Raw genomic sequence first — 21,345 nt, 5'->3', positions numbered from 1 at the left:
GGTAATACATTGTCTGCAAAAGAGAATAACCTGTGTTTATGACAAGGCTTGGGCTTGATGAGAGTAAACGGATCCTACTCTGATACCATTATTTCTTCAAAGTGCACATTAATATCTTTTAAATGCAAGTCATGGCTCTCATTAATGCCATTATTATGAATTACTAAGACCTCCATCCATTAGTTTGGTCACAATGTTCTTAATTAATAGGTGACCTATCTTTAACCAGATATCATATTTTACATAGATTGTCTGCTGATAACCCACGACAAATACCAATGCATAATTTTATTTTTTAATTAATTCTCAATATATGATGCTGTATGGATTCAAAACCAGAAAAGTACTAATTAGAATTTTGTTTTAATTAGCCTTGCATATGCTAAGTGTATTCTGCAGTGCTCAATGCAACAGAATTGGTGATCAGGAGGACGGTTTAAAAGTCCTGATGGGGTTAGAAATATGGCTCAACAGTAACATAAGTGGTATCAGTGGTGTCCAAGAAGGACAATTGCAGAGCCATTTTTCCATAGTCCTTTTTTCTGGTTGTGCAGTGTACTATCACCCAACTGTGATCCTAGAACAGTTTCAAATTAGTAATGAGGTTCAGGGGTGGAGATGTTACCGTAGGGTTCTGTGACTGCCAAGGAAAGCAAGTACTTTTTCATCCAGCTATGACTTAATCTACCACTTGCAAGACATTGCAAGAGCTTCTGTATGTCCATTTCTGTGAGTTTTCAATGGGTAGATAGTGAAATTCTCTACAGGGATATTCTGCATCAGCTGAATGCCCCAAGCTCATCTAAAAACACCTGGATTATGGTCCTGCATGTAACAGCAATAAAAGGATTTTTTTTCAGAAGTTACCAACAGCCAGTCTATGGCACATGACATAGCACTAAACGTGAATCTGAGTAAAACATCAGAGGACCTTCTTCCTATCTCCCAGGCTTTTTGCTTTTTCTCTTTGTGTCTTGATTAATTTTTTAAATTTCATTTTCAAATGCTGATTGGAGCCTGAATCATTTAGACTGATTGAAAAATGTCACCTTTCTCTGCTGTGAGGATCGTGGTCTCTCTAAGCCTGGGCTGTTTCCTTCCTTTTGCTGTCTTCACAGAGCTCCACAGAACAAAGTTTTTCATTCAGTTTTCCCTACTATTTGACAGAGCCACCATTATGGTCTTGAAGGCCATCACTCACAGCTGGATTTTGGCCTGTCCTTTCCCCCTCTTGCACCCTCTTACCACCCAGCTGTGCCTCTGAGCCCAGGGGTGCTCTGTAGCCTGGACCTCCAGCAGTTGTCCACATCCCACAGACCAGCCCTGCTCACCCCCTCTTGTGGGGAGGAACGTGCTGAAAACTATGAGACTTGGGTGCTGGTAATGAAAACTGTATAAGTAGCGATCTTTTGAAGGCCTTTTAAAAAAGTTCTGAATGCTCAGCATATTAAGAGACTGTATAGGGGAACATCTGTTCATGCAACATTATTCCAAAAATCTGCAGTATGGAAACAATGGCTAACTTCTAGAGAATCAGAATTTTCTGGGAGATTTTCAGTTTATTTAGATTTTTTTTTTATTCTCTTTTTTCCTCCCGTAGAGCTTCTTCAAGAACTAGAAGTCTTTGTAATTATTCCAGGCAAGTGCTCCTAGCATTGGGTTAGATGTCCTCAGCAGAAAACAAGAAAATGCCATACTAGCAAAGTGACAATAGTGAAGAGCTACATATCTGGAATTAAAGTAACACACTGTGGCATTCCAATGGAAGATTTGCATTCAGTGCTAAGGTAAGCTTATATTATGGATGGGAAAAGCAAATTTTTGTACAATTACTCAAATGGCAGTATTCTTGTCAGCTTTTGCTTTTGTATTTCCTTTCAGAAGGAAAATACATATTTTTTAATTTTCTAAGGAAAAGTTTGGTAATGACTGAGAGTTGGAAATGTGAAATTTTGCTTTGGGTGACAGCATAAATTGTTCAAGCTAAAAATTTTAATTTTATCAGTTTAATGGCTATGCTTTGGAATGCATATTTAAGAAAAATCATGATCTTCCTATTTACTGTCAAGCAGATTCACCTGTTTTTCTGTTAAGTAATATCGCAGATACTGAGGATAGCATAATCTAAGTCTTTCGTGTACATTAAAATTGTATCAGATCAGATCAATGGAGGAAAGAAAGATTATGTTTATTATAATAGCTTTTTTGAAAAAAAAAAAAAACAAAAAAACCCCCCTATGGTCAGATCCAATTCATATGTATTCATTTTTAAAATAATCTTACAGTATCTGTTTGACCTTAAAACAATTCAGTGTAATGATATACCGTAGACCACAGCAATACTAAATACCCTATTTATTTATGGATTGGAAGTATCATTGCTCATCGTCTGGCACCATTTTTGCTTGTGATGTACAATAACAACTTCCAAGGAAAGCAGCATATTAATTCTGATACAGAAGAGCATTTCTCTGCTCTCATTTATGTCACAGAAACCCCCACAAAATCAGTAGGCTTGAACTGCATTAGGTGATAGGAAAGTATGTCTCTGCAATCATGTTGCTGCTTCTTGTGAGATATTTTCTATATGTAGTTCATCTATTATCTACAGGAAGGTAAGAGAGAAGATTGCCTCTTACCTCTTTATTTGATGTTCTGCACTGAGCTCCAGCCTTTGGATCAGCAAAACTTTAAGGGCTTGTTTCTTCACTGTTGTCCATGGTGGCTGCAGTATAAAGCCCTAAAGATTTCCTCCCCTCCTGGTTCTAAAACATTTCCTCACCATGCATCTTCCTGCCAGGCCTTGAAGGGGGCAGCCACCTCTGGGGGCAGACCAGGAGATGAAAAAGACTTTGACCTTGCAGGTTCTTTTGCTTCTCTCTACTGTACTCTGCATGTATGTGTGTAGGAAGGGAGAAAAGGGAGTTCATAACCTGAATTTTGTCTCACCTGTGGCTTTTTAGGGAATAATATATGGCAATGTAACTCATAAGATTGCCATGCACAATATAATGGTCAACTGATGTCAAAGACATGTTGGGAAGTTAGATGTAGTAGACCAGATCTGATCTCAATTACATTGCTACGAATGTAAAGATAAATAACTTTTCAGAGGTATAGACGAGACCAGAATCCAGCACCTTATAACTAACATGCATCGTGCAGATTAACAGCTTAACTTTTGAGTTATTAGACAGAATTGTCCTAGATATAATGATATGATGATGCAGTAAAGTCCAAACTATTTTTGTTGATTATGCCAGTAAAAGCTTGGTTTTAACTCATGCATTATAGGTAAGAGTAATAGAAATAATTTACAATTATGAATGATTCACTACCAGGAAATAAAATTCAAAAATGAGGGTTAGTTTTGGCTATTTGTTAAGCAGAAGAAACTGTCTTGTAGTATGAAATAGCTGTCCTGTTCAGGTGTCACAATAAATTTATCACCTCCAATAAAATGTAGAAAGTATTGTTTTTCTAATATTAGTGAAAGATGATGTCCATTTAAATTAGATTTTTCATTCATTTCTAATTGGCTTAAAATCCGGTTTAGCTACAGCTCTTTCACTCATAACCTGTTTAAAGGATTCTAATTCTCGCAGATAGATAGGCATCCTGACGTTTTTCATTTTCATCCATCATTAGGTTTCTTATGGCTGAGGTTGCCGGTTGCGCATTGCCTTTCCAATATGCTATCAACTTCTGAAGTAACTGGGTTCAGATTGGATCCATTTATTTCATTCAGTGCCTTATCTGCCTCTTTCCCCCACTTTTTTAAGCACTGCCGAGGGTCATATTGAAAAACTATCTCCAATTCCAACTGAAATCAACCAGGAAATGGCTTTATTTTACTTTTAACTGCGATTGAAATCAAACAGGACTGCATCATTTTATAAAATGGTCATTTACAATATAGTAGCGTGTGTGCTATGTTGAAAGCACCCTAAATTTCCTATATATGCCTGTTTTTCATTTCATTCATTTAGAATTGCTTCAGAAATAGAAAATGTTATTAGGGTGTCATTAAAAAAATGCATATTTTTTGGAAACAAGAGACATTTCTTTATACAGGAAAGAAGGAACACATGTACTTTAGATGGATAAGAGTAATAGGCTCTGAAGGGCAAAATAAATCAAAAGACCGTTCCTTTCCAGTAACACCGAGAGACTAAAAGAGAATGTCAGGCTGCAGAGGCTGTGTGTTTTGATACACTATTTTCAATAAAGGGGAAAACTGAATGGGAGATTCAGAATTAGAAATTCCTCATACTTTGCTTTTATTTACAAATGCACTTCCCCAAGGACTGCTTTCTGAGCCAATCTGTAATACGTTTTTGTCCTGCTTTAATCCTTGCCCCCGTTTGCAGTGATCCAGGAGAGTCATCAGGGTGACTGTTAAAGTCTGGGACCGGGTTTTGAAGAAACAGGGCTCGTTCTAGATTTGTAAATATGTAACTTAATGATATCTTTTACAAGTGTGAATAGAATGGAGTGATGACTGCAGGATAGATTTTCCTGATGCTGTGGGACTGCTGGAGTTTGGGGTTTTTATTCTGTACTTCACCTGGTTCTTGTACTCTTTTTTTTTTTAACTTCCCATGGTGGTTATTGATAAGGACAGCCTATAAGATGTGTGTGGGGAAACTGCTGTTATTCTTGAAATTTCTGGCTTATAAAAATGGGCTATCCTTTGGCAATGCATTTTTTTTTCCTTTCAAATGAGGCTGGAATTAGACATAGACATATTAGACATGTTAGATCAGTCTATTAAAGAGACTATAAATCAATCAGTTATGTTTTATAGCAGTTTCTATATCTTCCTCTGTTCCCCCCATCTTTATCTTTACTTTTTAATGGAACTAATTTTGTTAAAAGGAGATATTAGGAAATTACCTCAATTATCTTGCATGAGACATTCAAGAATGGGGATGCTAAAGCAAAACGTCTTATATGTAGAACTGATAAATTGATAGAAGAAGTTTTAATATCTGTGGTCCAGATCAGACTCCTTTTATGAAATTTAGAGGGTGAATAATAATTTTAGTGTTGTCTCAGGCTGTTTCCTTGTTAACAGTCCACTAAGGAATATGGCATTTCCCATCTGCTCATGAAATAGTCACCAGGTCTACCTCAGAAATGTCAGCTGGCTCACTGTGCTCTGTTAAACGTGTGTCCTGGATACAAACTGGCTCCAGACTCTTCAGTGTTTTCAGTGCTGGCTTTTTGAGAGGTTTTGCATCCTATACTTGCTCTGCTCCTTATACTCTTTCACCAAGTATCTGGGGCTGTAAGGATAGAAAGAATATTGACCTGAATCACTGCTGCAGTTCATGGCACCCCTCCAAGTTTTTGGGCACTTTCTATGTATGCCAGCAGGGCACAAGCATTGTTTCACTGACAGGGGACAGGGTGTCTTTGGCAAGGGCTACTAGCATCATCCTTATAGCCCCTTCTTTAGGGTCTCTAATGCGCAGAGCAAACCTAGCAGAGAGCATGCAGTCAATGCCATCATATCAAATATCCTCAGGAACAGAATGGAGAACCTTCAGGGCTGAATGCAGGAGGTCCGACAGCATGTGCTATGTCTCAAATAATTACAAGATGCTCATATTGGCTCCCAGCTCTCTGTGTGAAATGTGTTTAACTGTGTCGGTGATGATAAAGGAGGGGAGGTTGGGGGAGGGTAATATATTTGTCTTTTGTGCATGATTTTCCTTCACTCATCCAATCCTGCCCTTCATAAGCCATGAATTCGCAGACATCTGGCATGAGCTCCTTGACGTCTGGCAAGGGGGTAGCACAGGAAAAGGAAAGATGAACGGAACAAAGCTTGGTATTTCGTAAGCGGTTAACAGAACATTAAAGGGAATATTTTGTTCCAGTTGATTTTAGAATTCCTTGCAAATAAAGCTGGAACACAGAAGTGGTGCATTTTAGATTTTGGAGATTTTGATCCCTTAACTCTTTTCTGCTGATTTATTTGAGTGAATTTCAGATTTTAAATTGCACCTCCTATAATGATTGAATGCACTTTCCGTATACCCAGTATTTATGGTGCAGCTGTTGGCAATGTTAATGTGAAAAGCACATCTCCTGAACATTGTCAAGCTCTTATTGTCACCTTTAGTTCCCTAGGAGATGGGGACAGAATTTTATTTCAGATTAAAAGGAAGAAAACTGTTACCTTTCAGGGAAAACATATATTTATGTTTCTGGATGGCTCTAAAGTGACTCAGACAAGGAGACACATATTTGAGTTATTGTTGCTAGATTTTATTATGCTTGGTGCCTGGGTGGCTATACTATATTTTATGCTGCAAGGTTTAGAGTTGTTTTGGAAAGGAAGAGAAGTGAAGCATTTTTTTGGATCTTGATGAGGATGATAAAATGTAAATTCTAAGGGCAAAATTCAAAGGTGATGCCATTGGGAATGTAAGTTCGATTTTTCATACATGACAGTCATTTAAATTCAGGCCTCATCTTATCTCTTCTCTTTTCCACCTATTTATGCCTGTTTTTTCAATGAGTAAATATGTCAAAATTGCTGAAATGTATATGCTGGTAGCCTATAGGAGATATGAATTAAAATATGATGATAACAAAGCTAGGCTCAAGCCCACCACACATAGGCATCTGACTTGCTAATATGCTTTATGTGCCTTACTAGTAAGTCTTCCTAAGGTAAATGTCTAAATTGCTTGTGTGGTGAGTAGACAGAGCGGATGCTTCTGAAGGACTCCAGAGGGAGAATCTGCCAGTCTCATGTTAGGTACCAAATTACATAGATGACTTCTCTCCCTGGAAAGCCTTTACGATCACCTATCTCCCCTCGCTAATATTATGAAGCTCATTTTTGAAGGTCTGCCTCATTAGGCCTCTGAAATTTAGGAGCGAGTTTGGTGCAAGAAAGATGAACTTGATCCTACCCTAATTGAGTCTCCCAGGGAGTCATAGTGAGTACAAGGAGAACATGTAACTGTGAGCCAAGGCTTCCCAAAGAACTGTTTCTCCTTGCTCAGGCTTTGACACAGCAAATAGGGTCACCAGCCCAACAGAAATTCAATTGCTAATTCAGGCTCCCAGCTGAAAGCAGGGTCAAAAGCCCAAATATGAAACCTAATTAGACATTGAGTATATGCAAAGCAGAGCTCCTCCTTCCTTTCCTATCCAACATAACGTTATATACACATTTAATGGTACGGTGGTACTATGTATGAATGTAGCTCTTCTAATTAATAAGTGATAATATAAAGACTTTGTATTTAAAATTGATAATTTTTGATGGAAAAATATGACCCTATTTCAATGTAATTATTTGATATCATTGTAAGTAACAATAACAAAAAATATTAAGAAGGTTAACTTGCACCTCTTAACTGGTGCATATACGATGATTTATAATAAAATCCCTCTTTTGCTGGAGGGAAGCAAAGGCACAGCAATATAGCACATTATACGAGAAGATTTATATGACTTGTTTTGACTATGGGTTTGCTCTGCAAGTCAATACAAACGTAAACATGCACATGTATATGCGTGCGCACGCACACTTCTTAACAGCTTCTAGCTTGAAAGGGAGAGAAGTTGACCATCAAATAAAGGTTGTCTGTAGTAAGTTTGATCATTATCTTTTAATTAACAGCAATTATTTAGTAATGATAGTATTATGAAAAGGGAGAAGTAACCTGTGGATTCCTAGATACATGTGATAAAAGTCCTCAAGTATGTGCACTGTGGAAAAAAAAGCTTACAAACATATTTGGATAGTTGTGAAATACCATGGTACTGTTGCTCCACAGTGGGTTTCTGGATCAGTATTCATGCCCAGGGAAGCTCCATTTGTGCAAAGTTCTTGTGGGTGAGCACAGTCTCCAGTTGGTATGGGCTTGTAGACCATCAAGGAGATCTTGACCCTTCTGTTGACACTTTTGGTTTTCTTTGTGGCTGCAAGTCCTCCTAACATTTTCTCCCCTTCTGACCAGTCTTTTTAAAAAGCCCTAGGCCACTTGTGCACCAGTGTGTTTTTAGTATTATTACGAAAAAACTAGAAATGTGCTATTTAAAATTCATGTGGGTGTGGTTACTGTCAACTTCTCATTCATCAGCAACACAGGTATTTTTTCTTGGAAGATAAGCTTTTATCCATTAACTTAAGAGTTAGCGTTTGTCTCCATGTCACAGTACAGTGCCTTGTGGTGATACAAAAGCTCTGAATTAGCTGTGTAATTAGCTGAGGAACAGGGTGTATTAGACTCTCAAAGAACCCTTTTTAGTGGATCTACATGGTTTCTGACTCCCGAGCTGGCTTTCTCAGGGCTAGCTGAGTACCACTTTGTAACGCTGCTATAGTATGCATCTAGTATTTGGATTTAGGTTATCCTTTGTGTGGAAAGACATGCCTGAAGCTAAAAAAAATTAATTATGAAAATTTTGTTCTCATAGAAATGAAAAAAATAAAACACCTCCAGTAATCTTGGGGCTCAAGTACACTCTTTGAAGAAACAGGTCTGTCCTAGTAAAACTGAGGTGTACACAGTGGAAGCTAAACTAGTTATGTAGGCTCCCTCATAACCGATAGAAAGGATGAATCATTCTGTGATAAATTTCAAAGGTAGATGTGCCCTTACTTCATATCAAAATTAATTCTCACTTGCTATGAACATAACTAGAAATCCTCAAAAAATTACAGAATATGGACTGTGAAGGAAAAACAGTGGAACAATATCAGCAATGCTGTCTTTGAAAACTTACATTTTAGAAGACCTGTGATCACATTTTGACTTGACTAAACTGAACATCATCATGAAGAAGCTATCTAGACTTTTGAAAGTGTTTCTTTTTTTCCCTGGTGGATTTAAACTCACTTGTATCCAAACCCAGATATTTAATTTAGATAAACTTCAGACTGGTATGAGTGAATTGAACTTTGTATGGAATAGCTAAGGAATTCATTTGACATTTCTAGAAATAAAAAAGAAATAATGTAATACACTACAGATTTTTTCCCCTTATAACAAAATTCCACACTGGCGAGACTGGCAAGAGCTTTCTTTCATTATTAGAATTTTTTTATTTTCCTTTCTTCTGTTATTGAAGTTCTCAGTTTTCTACCAAAACACCCACAAAAATGTACAAGCCCTGGGTTTTCATTTATTTCATTATTTCAAGTTATCTCAAGTTTCAGTTTGGATGAGAAATAATGAAAATAGCATATGTCAGTTATTTCCTGTAGCAGATAGGTCTCAGAGGAGCTTATATATTGCTCAGCTGCATTTATGGTGTAGAAAAAAAAAAAGATTAAAATGTCGTACAATAAGCCAAAAGGTAAGTTTCATCTAGGGTCAGAAATTATTTATGCCCTTAACATTTAGCACTAGAAAGTGTCCTCCAGCAACCATTGTCCAATGCGGTATTTTATTTCCGTGGGCTAGATGGCGCTGCAGTATATAAAATGTACATCCCTGCCACCCAGCACAAGGGCCGTGCTTCAACCGTGTGCGGTGGCAGGCAGACTTCCCTCCTGCTTGGGAAAGAAACAAGCCTTTCCTACATGCAGACATTTAGTTCTTTGTTTCTGTATCGACAAACAAAACGATAACTCTTCGTGTTTTATTTTTCAGGTTATTATAAGTTCCTCTTTCACTTGGCATATATTCTCTTTTAGAGAAGTGTGGCAAAGCTGCATTTTGTACATGGAGTATTATATATATGCCTCAAATTGAACATGTACATGAAAGCCACGTACATTTTCTGTGAACATTAGACTGTTTTTTAGCCTGGAGAAGGAGAAAGCAGCAGGGAGGAAGAAGTTGTGGTATTCCCTGGGACAGTCTGTGTTTCTAGTACAGGAGATGAGGACTTTCAGTCCAAAGATCTGGAAGTATTGAGATCTAGCAGGGCTAGGGTTGAACATGACTCATGTTGTGATGATACTCTGTTACGTCCCATCCTACTGAAGCAGGACTTTCTTTGTGCTGTGCAAATCCTCTGTGCCTCCTTCTCTACCTTCTGGTTTATACCCCTCTGTGTGGAGTTCAAGCTATGGCACAGTCTTTCTGCTTTCAGCACTGGGAAGAAGTGACTGTAGATGAGCTGAGCCCCCACCTGCATCCTCTGCCCCAGTGGTGGAAGAGGAGATGAGATCTTCATGTCACCTTGTGGTGAAACTTGAACAGTCGAGTGACGTCTTCCAGGAACAGGGAATAGTTCCCCTAACAAGACCAAATTGGGTCTCCATTAGGTTAGAGGAAGAAGGAGTTACTGAGGAGAAAGAGAGAGCCATCACAACCCATCATCCTGAAAACCCAATGATCCCAGGGCTGAGCTGTGTAACCGTGCCTACTGCCATAGTAACTTTCTGTGCTGTTGATACCATGAAAGATTCAGTTATTGACCAGGCTTTGGAGTGAAGGTCAAATATAGGAGTTAGAGGGAGGTGGTCCTGTGGCCTTAAGTGACCACAAAAAGTTTTCTGTAAATTAACTGCCAAGCTTTCAACAGCGACCAGAGGTGCTGTTCAAATGTGACTAGGCAGAGGTAAGGGAAAAGGTGCACTAACCTGCAGTGATTGTGCTGAAGTCCTTCATCTGAGGATAGCTACGCAGTAGCAATAAATACGGACTATTGCTTGAACAGTATCTTTAAATTTGTCTGCTAATAGTGTTATTCTGAATACTGTATGTACTCCTTTGTTTTGGGAATAGAAATGAGTTTCACTCAGAGACTATAAGCTACTTTCTTTGAAAGCTTGCTGGAGTTACTGATAACTGCTTATGAGTTTTTACATACGTGGTCTAAGGTTAATAATGTTTTATGAAAGCACAGATCAGGTCTTGATCTTCAGAAAAGAGTTAAAACAAAGTTAAGAAGAAAAAGAGCAGTGAAGTAAGTTCTTATTACACAACACTGCTTATACATCCCTTTATTATGCTCCCGATGACGTTGGTGTTATTGTTCTGTAGCACAGAAATACCTGAGGGGGAGTAGCTGGAAGGTGAGATGCAGGCTGGGGTTGCTCTGACACCCTTGCCCATCTCATACCTCGCATCCTCTATTTCTCCAATAGCAATGCCAGGGTAGCCACTCCTAACCCTTTCTTTTCTGGCTCATGCCTGCCTCTGCACTGTGCTCTCTGCAATGCTGTTTTGGGGAACTGATACAGGTTACTAAAAAACATTATTTGGATTGCTTTCCCAAGGGGTTGGATTGAGCTGTCAGAGACAGGTTCTGCACAAGCAGTGGTGTTGCTGCATGTGGAAACGCAGCTATTGCCTGTCGATGGATGTGCTGAAAAAAGCCAGCTATAGACCTCTTTAATCTATTGGCAGGATAGTGTTACAGATGAAAGGATAAATACATCTGCCCTCTTTGTTAAATTCTGCTCTTTGGGGGCAAAGCTGCTTCCATCTTTCATGTGTAAAAAAGGGTAACGGCAGGCACAAAGCGTGGAAACTAGTTGGTGGAAAATTTGCCGCCACGCTAATCTTCTCTCCCCTCGTGGATTCAACTTGATCAGTGTTTATTGCTGTTCTGGAGTGATATTGTCCTTTCTCTCCCACCCAGTCACATGCAGTTCTGTTAAGGGCTCATTCTGCCATTGGCTCGGCAGTGGGGCTTAAATTCACTGCGCAGTTAAATTAACACAAATTGGGAGCAACTAAGTTGACATTAGTAACACTGAACTTATATATGCTGGCATGCAGCTTGATGTACAACTGCAGGCAGATTTAGAAATTCTGGGCTTTTTTGTTTGTTTGTTTGTTTCCTTTAAATTTTCTTAATGAGGTTTTTAAATGTCCTGGAAAAAAATCAAATAATTTTTTAAGGCAGTATTAAATTGATTTGACTTTTTAGCATAAAATGGAAATTTGAATTGGCTTTGCTGTTGGAAAAAAGCAATATTGCTTACATCTCAGATCTTGCATAAATTGCTCATATTACTCTTCCCTTGGACTGTGCTCTTGTGCAAGGAGTCTAGGATCTGGATCTCAGTAAATACATGATAAAAAAATATCGTTTTGGAGTCTTGAGCACTGAAACTTTCTAGAAGATTCTAAATTATTTTGATTTCAATAGGAATTGAGGACACCTAGACCAAGTTGAGTTACTGCAAGCTTTTCAGGGAAAATCAACCATTTCAAAAGATCTTATTAAAATCAAAGATGAAACTGATGAGACTGAAACAAGCAACCCGATCTACTTCTCTTGGCTAACAGAATTACCTTCATTCTCTAGCTGTTGTTACAGATGCTCTTAAAAAGAATATTAAAAGCAACTGTCACCTATTTTTTTCCATCAAAATGTATGAATTATAAATAGCGCTTGCTATGAAAGCTAGGTCAATATTCTAGGCTGGAATGAAGAAATAAGTCTTTGTATGTGTAAAGCAAAGGATAATAAGGATAATTTTAATGTGTGTTTCAATTAGGAAAAAAAAAAGTATTTTAATATGAATTTTATTTGGCTGCTAATAAGAAATGGCAGGTAGGTAGAGTCTGGCAGAAAGGAGGATCCCTGTTGTGTTGCATCCAGTGAGCAATCTACATACAAAAACATATCAATAACAAGGCATTTCTTTGTGACGAATTGCAGACATTGTTGAAGACACATCTTCTTTCCTAGTACACCAGGAAACCCCACCTCCAGATAAATCTGATTAGTCTTAGATTGAATACATCAGTACATCAGTGTTCAGTGAAGCCTTCCCAGATATGGACACCAGATTGGTTGCCCTTTTAATCTGGGACGTTCCGTCAGCCTCTGGCTTTTATTCTTGCTATTTCAAGTGACCTGTTTACCAGGTTCTCTGAGAGTGTTTGGGCTTTGTTCCCATTTTCCTCAATACTGCTTCAGATCCTGTCCTGATCACCATAATTTCTGGCCACCTTCCAGGTGTGCATTATGAGACATGAGTAATATCTGTCATGTATAGTTTGGTTTGGTTTTCTTCTTGGTCTTCCCTTGGGTTGTTGCAGGTGGCAAGTCCTTATCGTTTCAGCAAATCCCTCCACTTTCAGGAAGCCTCGCTTTTTATGTGTTCTCCTGGCTGTCTCTTTCTCACATCATAAATGAGGTGTCATATCTGCACATAGGGACAGCGGTATCTAGCATGCAAGATGATTATGGTAAATTTTGCAGGCAGATTAATTAGTACGAAAATCTAAAATGCATGTGATCTACCAAGTGTCTCAAAATCTGGCTCTGCAAGTGGAGTTCTCTCCAGACACTGTTAGAAGTGCCATTTCTCATGTCACAGGCAAACCATCTTTAGCATCTTACAGCTACTGGAGGAAGCACATTGCAAGCAGGCTTGGGCACAGGGATCTAATAAGTTCTCATTCATTTTTAGGCCTTCTAAGTGTTTGATGTGGTACAACTTCCAGAACAAGAGCAAAAATTAAATGGTACAATGAGGAACCTGTCTATTAACACAGGAGAGCAGTTTGCCACAAATGGTGCAATAAGAAGAGAGGGAGGGTTGGACTAGGTGACCTCTGGAAGTCACTTCCAACGTAAATTATCTATGAACGTATAATTTTTTCAGTATCAGTGGGTTGGCAGAATACTTGTTTCTCTGTATACTTTCCTCAAAAATAAGGAAGAAGATTTTTCTGACCTCTGTGAGGTGTCTGGGTCCGTTTATGCTTTGTCATTTTATTTCAGAACAAAGTTACAATCACTGCGGTAGCACTATCTCTTATTTTTGTTAAAGGATAATGCCAGCTCCAAAGCACTTCAATATAATAAACAGCTCAAGGGTGATGGGGAGTACAACCATACAAAACTATGAATAATTTGTCCACATTCATAGAAAAGCTGTATGGCCAAGGTGGAAACATGTTTTTTTCTAATGCATGGATACTGTTCTGTAATCTGTGTTCGCTGCTGACTATTTTGCCTTCAAATAAATTTACCCCTAAAAATACTTTTGAAGCCAAATGACTGATTTCACAGCCAAAATCATATGCCAAACGGTAGACTGTAAGCTATCTGATACTGTTGCAGACCTAGGCACATTTTAAGAGGAAAGTTTTTGTTTGGCAAAAGAAATGAATTGCAATTGCACTGAAGGGAAGCCTACACCTCTTCTTTCACTCATGTGTGATACAACTGCTGAAGGCAAATTGGCAAGATTTTTAGGTTCTTGCACATTGTTAGGTTAAGAAAAGAGCAGTCAGACCACTTAAAGCCATCTCCTTCCTGACATAGTCTATATATAGACAAATGGAAGTCCAGCACCTGGGGCAGGAGCAGCCGTACAGGCAGGAGCCTGGCAGGTTTTTCAGTACTGATCTGTACTGGTCCCAACTGGCGTCCCCTGCTTCTGTGTGGTGTCAGATGTCCTCATAAAATTGTTTCTCTGTGATCTCTATTACCTGGAAGGATGTGTGTGTGTGTATAGCCAGATGTTGGCACAGGCTGCCAATCAAGTCAGCCCATGTTGATATCATGGTATACCTTTCCAGTGGTTTCAGATATTGTTCTCCTGTCATATGCTGATCAATGCCCGTATCGAGCCTCATCACACTCAGGTCTGGTTTGCACTGCCCTGCTGTCTGCAGCTCATTATATTCAGGCACTCAGGTCTTGATCAAGGCAGGGTTGTAATTCTCCCATGACAAATTCCCTTGCAGCAATGAAGGCAAACTGTGTCCTGGGCTGCATTAGGAAGAGTACATCCTGAAGATCAAGGGATGTGATTATCCCATTGTCGTGGTTTAACCCCAGTCAGCGACTAAGCACCACATGGCCACTCGCTCACCCTCCCCACCCCTGGTGGGACGGGGGAGAGAATCGGGAAAAAAAGTAAAACCCGTGGGTTGAGATAAAGACAGTTTAACAGGACAGAAGAGGAAGAGAAAATAATAATGATAATAATAATGATAAAAGAATATACAAAACAAGTGACGCACAATGCAATTGCCCACCACTCACTGACCGTCCAGCCTGTCCCTGAGCAGCAATCGCTGCCCCCCCGGCAAAGTCCCCCCAGTTTGTATACCGAGCATGACATCATATGGTATGGAATAGCCCTTTGGGCAGTCCTAGCTGTGTCCCCTCCCAGCTTCTTGTGCACCTCCTCGCTGGCAGAGCATGGGACGCTGAAAAGTCCTTGACTACTATAAGCACTACTTAGCAACAACTAAAGCATCAGTGTGTTGTCAACATTATTCTCATACTAAATCTGAAACACAGCACTATACCAGCTACTAGGAAGAAAATTAACTCTATCCCAGCCAAAACCAGGATACCCATTTGGCGCTTGTTAGGCCACACCTGAACTATCATGTCCAGTTGGAGTTTGTCCAGTTCAAGAGAGACTCCAAAAAATTAAAGCAGATCTGCTAAAGGGCCAGCAAGAGGATTAGGGGGCTGGTGAACTTGACATATGAAGAAAGGCTGAAGGAATAGGGTTCAGCCCAGAGAATAGGAGGCTCCAGGGGAATCTAATCACGGACTCCTAATACCTGAAATGTAGTTATGTGGAAGATGGAGGCACTCACTTCACAAAGATGCATGATGACAGGATAAGAAGCAACGAGCCCAAGTTGCTTTAGGGGAAATTCTGTAAAGAAGTAAGAAGCAAATTCTTCATCATGGGAACAACTTAATATTGGAGTAGTTTCCCCAGAGAAGTGGTGGAATCTCTCTTGCTGGAAATATTCAAGACTGGGCTTGACAGGACCCTTGATAAACCAGGCTAAGGCTCGCTTTCAGCAGAAGGTTGGACTAGATAATCTCCGAAGGTTCCTTCCCGCTCAGACACTTCTACTATTCTATGATTCTTTTATTCTCTGCATATTCAACTCAATAAAACCTCAAATTGCTTGTTGCAGCAAGGAATATCTTTTAGGGAATTACAGATTTATTCTGCCGTTAGCTTGATGACAGTAGCAACTGACAAAAACTTGTTTTAATTTTGTGACTTCTGTTAATTATTCAGTAACCTCACAAAATTTCCCATCAGCGCTTTCACTTATTGAAATTGCTTACGTGAACTGGTTGGATTTCACGGATTTTTTTTTTTACCTGGTACCTTACTATCCAATTAGAAAGATAAATGGATAGTGGAAAAAATAATTAAAGCAGAAAAGTTTTAATGTGTTAAACTAGAATTGGTTCTGACCTGGAAGAATTAGGTCTTTATCTAAATATTCCCAAGTCTTGGAATTGCTTTCATCCTGAGGTTGAGCTCTGGTTCCACTGTACTTCTTAAGAAAAATTAATCTAAATTTTATTCTAAAGTAAGAGTTCTGAAGAGTTTGAAGATTGCTATATTTACAACATCAAACAATTTAGAGGCAAAATGAATGACTTTATGCTTCTATTCAGACTTGTGAAATTATGAGGTCATGGGAAGAGAGGGGTTCTCTTGTTAACTCAACTGTTTCCATAATTAACATTCATTTGGCTACTTGAGGTTTAGCATGCCATTTCATTAAAATAATGCAATTGCAGATAGAGAAAAAAAGTTTTGGAAGTATAATTGGTTTTCATTGTCAATATAACTTAAAATCCCATTAGCCACAAAATTTCAGCATTGTTTTCCTAATGACTTGCATAATCGGATCATCAGATTTCTCTCCTTTAAAAAAAAGACTCACTTGGTGGTTTTAAAGGTTATTGTTTGCATGAATTTTCCCCCTCAGTGTTACATTTCCACTTCTATTTCCACCAACGCTGAAAGGTCAGAGACCTAGTGAGTTAAATGAAATCATGTCAAGAGCAACTAGAGCTGTTACTTCCCCCTCCCTCTTTTTTTTGAGATAGTGACAGCTACTGGCAAATGCATGCATGCTACCAGTTTGATTTGAGATACTTGTCTACTTCAACCCATTAAGGCAATTTAGAGCACTCTTCTGGGTCTTCCATGGTGCTGTTCTCTCTTTTACATGTGCCTGTGGCAAGTTTTGTCACTTCATTTCAGGAATTCCAGTGCACTCTTTCTTGACTTAAATGGAGACCGTTTCGGAGACATTATAAAATACAAAGTGTGACAGAGATGTAGACAGTCACATCAATAAATATTTTCCAGAGGTACTACATTTGTATAAGTAAACTAGATCTGCCATACATATTACTAGAAAAATTCCCTTCTCATGTTCCACATGTCTGTGTTATCACAGGAGTCAAACACATTAAAAATCATAGAGAAATCACATATCTGGAAGAGATCTTGAGAGGTTATCCAGTACATACTCTTGCCCCAAGGCATGTTCAACTTTTCCTAAACCATGCCTGACAGATGTTCAGCTTACCGATTTTTAAAAATCTCCAATGTTGAAAACTCCATATTTTCTCTAGGCAATTTATTCAAGTGTTTAACAATATTTACCATTGTTTACTCTAATATCTAACTTAGATCTCCATTGCTGCATTTTAGGCTAGTGGGTTTGTTCCTTTCCTATTTGAATTTGCAACTGTCTTCTATGCGGTAATCTTTTAAAATATTTGAAGACCATCAAAATGCTCCTCAAATGCCACTTATCTACACTAAACGAACTGACTCATTTTGGTTTGTCCTCAAAAGTCGTGTTTTATAACCCTCTGATTATTCTTGTCTCTTTAGTTGGTCAGCATCTTTCCTGAAGATATCCTAAATCTAGACAAAGCACTTGAGATGAGTGAAATAAACAGAAAGTTTATTTCCTTTGTCTTCTATATGATTCTCTTGTTTATACCTTCCAAGACAAAGCTTCCCTTTTGTCTTTGAAATAGCCTAGCATTGCTGACTCATGCTCAATTTATGATCCACTATAGCCATGCATCCTTTTTCAGAAGAACCGTTATTCCTATAATTGTGCAGACGGTTACTCTTACCTAAGTGGATAACTTTTGATTTTTTGCCCTTATTAAATTGTATCCCGGTCACTTGCAGACCATTTCTCCAATTTATAATAATCAGTTTGAATTCTAACCTCATCATTCACATGCTTTTTCAGCCTCTCCCAGCTTTGAATCATCTGCAAATATAGCAAGTATATTCCCTATTCCATCATGCAGTTTTTATTATTGGAAATGTTCCATAGACCTAGACTTCAAATCAGTCCCCAGTGCACCTCACTGTTACATCCTTCCAGCTGAACGGTTCCTCTTTATGCATAGTATCCCAATCAGTTGTGGCCCTACCTTATGGCAGTTTCAGGAAGACCCTGGATTGCATAGAAAAATGTCATAAAAGACACTGTCAAAAGCTTTACTAAAGTAAAGATATTTTTCTTTTCAATACACAGGCCTGTCACCATGTCATAGGAGAAAACTAGGTTGCTTTGACATGATTTGTTCTTGACAAATCCACATTGGCTGATTCTTATCCCCTTGTTACCATCCAGATGTTTGAATATTTGAACCAGTATTTTTTTTTTTTTTTGGTAATTTAAATTAGATTGACTGATCTACACTTCTTTTCAGTTTTTTAAAGTTAACAACTATGATAGCCTTTTTCTGTTTTCTGAAACTTTACCTGCCCTCACTCTGTTCTCAAAATAATTGCTAAGGGCTCTGAGATCACTTCAGCCAGTTCTCTAAGTACTCTCAGGTGAATTTCATCAGGACCAGCCAGTTTAAAAACATCCAGCTTCTCAAAGTAGAATTAAACCTGTACTTTACCTTTTCCATCCTGAGTTCTTACCCTTTTGTCGTTGATGCTAATTGTGTTAGACATCTAATCACAGTCACTGTATCGAGTGAAGACTGAAAGAAAAAGCCTACATTCTACTCTTTGGCCTTCTGTGCACCACTGAGCCCTCTTGTACTTAGGAACCTATGAAATGTTTTGATAATCTCTATTTGTATAGTGGTAGAATAAGGAAAGAGGAAGAAAGCACTGTTCATATTTAAACTAATTTTTGACCTCAGAAGGAAGTGAAGAGTCTAATTTGGGCCAGACACATATGCGAGATTCATCACACTCATTTTGATCAATAAAAAATGTTGATATCTAGTTTCAGGATGCTCTTCAAGTGTCCCTCTGTAGTCAATGGAATATAGAAAGTCACTGCAAGGATCAGGATTTCTGCTCTCTTTCCAGATACCTGTGTTAGATGAAACCCAACCTGTCAAGCACACATGATGATGATACCAATGCAAGTAGCGATTGGGGACTTGCAATTTGGTGAGGACATGGTGCTTGGGAAGTCTTTATTACATTTGATGGCAAGCACATCACCATGAGCAAATGGCCAAGTATTGTTCTGGTTACATCATAACCTTTAAGACTGCATTGCCTTAGCCCCAGCTTTTACAAAAATTAATCCCACTTTACATGCTGATTCTCAAGATATTTAATTTTGTGCACAGCATTGTGTTTGGCATATTACTGTTTTTACTATTTTTTTGTTGGGAATCCAAATTATGCAGGAATTTTTCATGAGTGTATGTATGTATATTGGTCAAAATAATCTTTTTCTGTGCAAGAAAGAAAGTTACCAGCAGCCAGAAATTGTCTACAGCCCACTTACTCTGTCTTCCAAGTCTTCTGTCTTCTAGACTTTCAAGTCTAGGAAAAGGTTATATTTTAGCCAGTTTTAAAATAGCTTCCAAAAGATGATTTTTGAAATAGTTAGGCTTATAACATGGTATCAATTAAAGGCAGATTGACTTACTGTAATGTAACCAGTGTGGTGACCTAGCTGAAGCCTAAGTCTGTTTTACAGGGCTAAATCTTTTTTGTGTCACCTGTGTAGTCAAACAGTCCAAATTTACTGCCTCGGTTTCCCCACTTTGGGGGGCTTGTTTATTCTGGCACTCATTCCATCTCCCTGACCTTAAAGAGCATGTCTTCCCCCACATGTCCCTAGAGACATGATGCACACAGAACTGTGAATCACTGTCATATATTTGCTTCATGGTAGGTGCCAAGAAAACCAATAATATTGTATGTTGGTCAAAGCATACAGTAACACTTCAGTCATCTCTAAATGTTTAATATTGTTTGAGTTTCCTTCAGGTCTTTTTTTCTGACATGACGTCATGATTTTTTTTTTTTTATTTCTAGAATCTACATCTTCCTTTCCTTTCTTTTCCTGCACCTGACTAGAATTTGATGTATGCACTGTGCATTATGCAAGTCTCTGCTCAGCTTGGCTACAATATGATATGACTCTGTGTGTGTGTGTCAGTGTGTGTGTGTGTGCGGGGACACACACATGTGCAACAGGTCCCTGAAAAAATAAAAACAAAGGAGGTTTTCCTTTTATGCCAATTTGAATGATTACCCTTCACTTGATAAAGTCTGGCATATACCTTGGTGTTTCATATGAACTGTCACAATAATATGAACTGTCACAATAACCTGACTATAATGCAGATTCCTGCCCCAGCTTCCTGAGGTTTATGATATGTCTCCTTATTCTATTACCATTTTCTAATTCTGCTCCCCTGATGCCACTGTTCTGTGGATGTGCTGGTTTTGGCTGGGATAGAGTTAATTTTCTTCACAGTAGCTAGTATGGGGCTGTGTTTTGGATTTGTGCTGAAAGCAGTGTTGATAACTCAGGGATGTTTTCCTTACTGCTGAGCAGTGCTCACACACAGTCAAGGCCTTTTCTGCTCCTCACCCCACCCCACCAGCGAGTAGGCTGGGGGTGCACAAGGAGTTGGGAGGGGACACGGCTGGGACAGCTGACCCCAACTGACCAAAGGGCTATTCCAGACCATATGGAGTCATGCTCAGCATATAAAGCTGGGGGAAGAAGAAGGAAGGGGGGGGGGGGGGGGGAATGTTTGGAGCGATGGCATTTGTCTTCCCAAGTAGCTATTACATGTGCTGGAGCCCTGCTTTCCTGGAGATGGCTGAACACCTGCCTGCCCATGGGAAGGAGTGAATGAATTCCTTGTTTTGCTTTGCTTGCGTGCACAGCTTTTGCTTTCCCTATTAAACTGTCTTTATCTCAGCCCATGAGTTTTCTCACTTTTACCCTTCCAATTCTCTCCCCCATCCCACCAGGGGGGACAGAGCAAGCGGCTGTGTGGGGCTTAGTTGAAGGCTGGGGTTAAACCATGACAGCAGAGATGGGGTTTAGGGTGAGGTTCTTGGTAGTGTTGAAAAGTCTCTTTGCATTGCACTCTGTCTCTCCCCACTCTCAATTTGCACAATACCTATGTATATGTTTCTGCTTATCTCATCTCACCAACTGACGTATCTCACATGCAACTTGTGCAGCCTTATTGTGGAGGCTTACGAATTTAAATATTTGGGGTTTATTTTGAACATGATATAGTATAATAATAAGGCTGTTATCTGTTCACTTCTGTGTAGTTCCTTATCAGTGTTTCAGAGAAGGACACTTTTCCTCTGACATGACAGTAAGAATCGGCTGAACTAGTTTCTGGAATGTCTGT

This window comes from Mycteria americana, chromosome 3 (assembly GCF_035582795.1).
Source record: "Mycteria americana isolate JAX WOST 10 ecotype Jacksonville Zoo and Gardens chromosome 3, USCA_MyAme_1.0, whole genome shotgun sequence".
In the NCBI taxonomy this organism is placed as follows: Eukaryota; Metazoa; Chordata; class Aves; order Ciconiiformes; family Ciconiidae; genus Mycteria; species Mycteria americana.
This window is presented reverse-complemented; position numbering follows the sequence as displayed.